General features: G+C 35.3%; 1 long non-coding RNA gene across 3 annotated transcripts; it reads left to right on the forward strand.

The window, feature by feature from the left end:
• The first annotated feature begins 727 nt into the window (after nucleotides 1-727).
• On the forward strand, nucleotides 728-3461 carry LOC107484543 (uncharacterized). Of its 3 annotated transcripts, none has more exons than XR_001591164.3 (5): nucleotides 728-1122; nucleotides 1243-1309; nucleotides 1448-1541; nucleotides 2174-2580; nucleotides 3271-3461. It is a non-coding gene; the product is annotated as an uncharacterized LOC107484543 (long non-coding RNA). The 3 variants fall into 3 exon arrangements; XR_001591163.3 differs by having other exon boundaries at nucleotides 1266-1309; XR_001591165.3 differs by lacking the exon at nucleotides 1243-1309 and having other exon boundaries at nucleotides 3271-3460.
• Nucleotides 3462-4425: the final 964 nt, after the last annotated feature.

Genomic DNA, 4425 nt, shown 5'->3' on the forward strand with positions numbered 1-4425 from the left:
ACGCCGGTTTGGGCCATCAAATCTTGGGCAAAGTATGGACTATCATATATTTCTGGAAAGCCCAGGATGTCTACTTTCCAACGCCGTTGAGAGCGCGCCAATTGGGCTTCTGTAGCTCCAGAAAATCTGCTTCGAGTGCAGGGAGGTCAGAATCCAACAGCATCTGTAGTCCTTTTCAGTCTCTGAATCAGATTTTTGCTCAGGTCCCTCAATTTCAGCCAGAAAATACCTGAAATCACAGAAAAACACACAAACTCATAGTAAAGTCCAGAAAAGTGAATTTTAATTAAAAACTAATAAAAATATACAAAAAACTAACTAGATCATACTAAAAACATACTAAAAACAATGCCAAAAAGCGTATAAATTATCCGCTCATCAGGGTCTATGGTCACAGTTTTTTACAGTGACCAAAAAGGGTCTATAGTCATGATTTTTCAAAAAAGGGTGACCTAAAAGGGTTTATGGTCACAGTTTTGGGAGGTGGCCTAAAAGAGTCTATGATCACGATTTTGGGAGGTGACCTAAAGGTATTTATGGTCACGATTTTGGGAGGTAACCTAAAAGAGTCTATGATCACTGTTATTAGAAGTGGCCTAAAGTGGTCTATGCATGATCACAATTTTTTCATTTTTTTTAATTTCATCCCCAAAATGGCGTCATTTCCCTCTCTCAAAATCTCTATTTTTTTCATTTTTTTAATTATCCCTCCCCGAAACGTGGTCGTTTCCCCATCCTTCCCAAAATCCTCCTCCCTCCCATAATTCTCATTCCCTCGTAACTTTGAAAGAAAAAAAAAGAAGATAACCCTAGCCCGTTTCTTTCTTCTTCTTCTTCTTCTTCTTCTTCCGAGCTCACTTTCCTTCCTCCCAGCCTCCACCATCGCCGAAGGCAGAAACCCCCACTCTATTCACTGCGTATCTCAACTCAGTCTCTCTTCACTGTGTGCGCCGTGGCTGCTTCTTTGCTCCTGGTCATGGGTCGTCGTTGCTCCGCTTCTTGCTGTGGGTCGTCGCTGCTTCTTTGCCTCCTCGCCAGGCTTGTTGTTGCTTCCCTTCTTTCGCGTCGTTGCTGTTGCTTTCCGGCTTCACTGCTGGGTGGTCTCTGCTCCTCTGATTTTAGGTAACTTTTTTTCCAATTAATTTTTAAGATTCTTATCGAAAAGAGCTTCGCAAGAAGGAATTGAAAAGGGTAATTCTTCACTCTTTTCTCATATTTTTTTTCAATATGTACCCTAATTAGTTGAAAAACTATAATGCAAGTAGCTGCTGTACAAATTGAAGGGGAAGTCATGATGATAGACATAGGGGTATTTCTTTCTAACCCTAGTAGCTGCTTCAATGAAACCCAGCTTTATCTACTGAGATTTTTGTTATTACGAAGTTCTTGCTTACTTATTTATTTTAATTTAGTTATAATTATTTGTTCTTTTGTTTTTGCTTAACAGAATAAGAAGGAAAGGAAGAAGGTGAGGGAAGTGGAAATTCTTAAGAAAGATCCTGAACAGCTGAAGAAACAGATTGAGAACTTGGAAATGATGAGTATGTCAAGTCTTGTTTCTCACACCACTTTCTTTTATTTATTCGTTGTTGTTGTTATTGTTTCATTATTATTGTTATTGTTGTCATCATGAAAGTATTAATTGATCATGTGTTTTGCTATAGAATGCATGAATCTCTTATCATGTGGAATAGTGAAAACCAATTTGTAGTGACTTGCAATATTTGCTAAGTGCCGAAAATTGAGATTTCTTCAAGAATCATGATCATCTTCTGATAATTAGAACTAGTTAACAGGATAAGATTTACATGAAGTTAAAGAAAATAGAGGTCAGTAAGTTTGTGAGCATAAATTCTTTCAAATTGCCTCCAAATTAGTGGTTATCTTGGGAACGTTGTTTGATTCTCAATGGAGGAATTATGTTCACTTGTATATAACTGCACACAATTATTTCCTTTTTATGAAAAACAATAATGGAGAACATATAACTGTGATAGTTGATCTCTGGCACTCTGAGCCCAATTTCCAAGTTGATTTTATCTCTGACCTTAATTAAATTTACATTCAGAAGTCACTCCACACAATTGTATGCTAATCTTTTTTTATAAATAGTTTCTGTAAATTATTACTTATTATGATGTAATGATCTAAAACTGATTTCTTTCTTAACTAGGAATATGAAGATAAAATGAAGGAGAAGGGTGAGACCCTGTTATGTTCAGGTGAGGGATTTCTCCATTGCTTAAAAGCAACCTTTTAACCCACTTTTTTCGTTGTTAGTTTATACATTCTAGAATGCCTTTTCGACATAAGATGAACATTACAAGAGAAAGCATAATGCTAGGGGGCTAATTCTTCATATAAATTTCGTCGCATCCTTCTGTTTTCTTTTTTTTTCCTTCTTTCTTTTTAAATTTGTTAACACTTTGTTGGGGGGTCAAAAAACATTAGTGTCACTTTGTGCTTTGCATTACTGGAACCTTGAATGTAATAAAATCGAAGCGGACATGGAAAGTAAAGACTTTCACCAAAGGCTTGGAATTCTTCAAGATAGTAGCTGACCTTGCTCTGAAAGTGAAGGTATCATTCTCTGTTCTCTTTTTCTAGCCCTTTTCCTTTAATTAATCGAAGTCTTTAGCTTCAATGGTTGTGTTGTATTGGTTAAGTATATTCGATTTTCTTCTGAGTAGAAAATTGGTTAAATTGAATATATTTTATTATTTATTATATTTGCAAGTTTTCTATATTTTTAGGTGTTAAAGAAAATAATCCGAGCGATGTATAGGGAAGTAAGCAATTATTCGTTGGGAGTTAAGTCTGCACTTTAGAAATTGCATGAGGTTTAGATCAATTTGAACTTGTACTTAGCTAATAGGTGATTAGTTATTTGAGAAATGTTAAACCTGTGGACTCATGGACATGTTACTGCAACATTAATAATTGTGTTCGAGTTTTCCCTTGAACATGTATTAAATTCTTGGTCTTTTATTGTAAGCATAACTGAGTATAATTTAACACTATCTCTATCTTGATATATATTTTATTAACAATTATAAAGGTTCTTATATAGTCTTAATTAATTAGTTCACAAAAATCAAACGGGCATTGAATCTGCTGTCTACTTCAAAGTCAAACAAAGCGATCAACTATTTCAGATTTTCTAGATCTTGTGTGTCCAATACTCTAATGTGTTTGTGTGTTTTTTTAATGTAATTTGTCATTTTCTAACTAATTTCTAATCAATTATTCAATTGTTCAATTTTTTTTTAGTTTCAGGTGAAAAACATTACAAGATGAGCGAACAAATTAGAGAAGAATTTTTTTTGGTTTTCAAAGGATGAGAAGAATATGTACTATATTAGAGAATATTTTTGTTTTCACAGTATAATATTTTGATGTCTTTTGTAATTTTTTTAATAGCTTCTACCTGGTATTACATGTAATGGATAAATTATACCATATTTTGATTTGTCTTGTTTGGACTAAAAACATATATAGTTTATAATGTAAATTTTATGATTTAGATTTATTAAATTTCTTCTTTTTAGACTTATTTTGTGATTATCATAATTTTGGGATTTGATTATGCTTTAAAAAAATAAATCTAAAAAACAAAATAAATTATGATCACGGTTTTAAAATAGGGTGACTATAGATAAGGATATAGTCACGGCGAAAAACTGTGACCATAGATAGGGCTATGGTTACGGTTTTAAGGAGGGTGACCATAAAGTTTATGGCCACGGTGAAAAATCGTGACCATAGATAGGGCTATGGTCACGGTTTTAAGGAGGGGTGACCCTAGAGGCTATGGTCACGGTGAAAAACCGTGATTATAGATAGGCTATGATCACAGTTTTAAGGAGGGTGACCATAGAGTCTATGGCCACGGTGAAAAACCGTGACCATAGATAGAGCTATGGTCACGATTTTAGGTGGGGTGACCATAGAGTCTATGGCCACGGTGAAAACTGTGACCATAGAAAGGGTTATGGTCACGGTTTTAAGGAAGGGTGACCATAGAGGCTATGGCCACGGTGAAAACCGTGACCATAACCCTATCTATGGTCACGGTTTTAAGGAGGGGTGACCATAGAGGCTAAATCGTAACCATAGATAAGGGTATGGTCACGGTTTTTTACTGTGACCATAGATTAACCTATGGTCACGGTAAAAAAACGTGGCCTAAAGTGTCAGATTTTGAAAATTGAAACTGTGACCATAGCTCAAAAAACCGTGACCATAGCTCAAAAAACTGTGACCATAGACCTATGGCCACGAGAGAATAGACCAGGGTAAAAAACCGTGACCATAGGTCCAAAACCGTAACCATAGATCTATAGTCACCCTTTTTACTTGCTATGGTCACGATTTTTTACCGTGGCCATAGGCCTTTTTTTGTAGTGTGCTTTGGACATTATTGAA

Source organism: Arachis duranensis, chromosome 4, assembly GCF_000817695.3.
Source record: "Arachis duranensis cultivar V14167 chromosome 4, aradu.V14167.gnm2.J7QH, whole genome shotgun sequence".
In the NCBI taxonomy this organism is placed as follows: Eukaryota; Viridiplantae; Streptophyta; class Magnoliopsida; order Fabales; family Fabaceae; genus Arachis; species Arachis duranensis.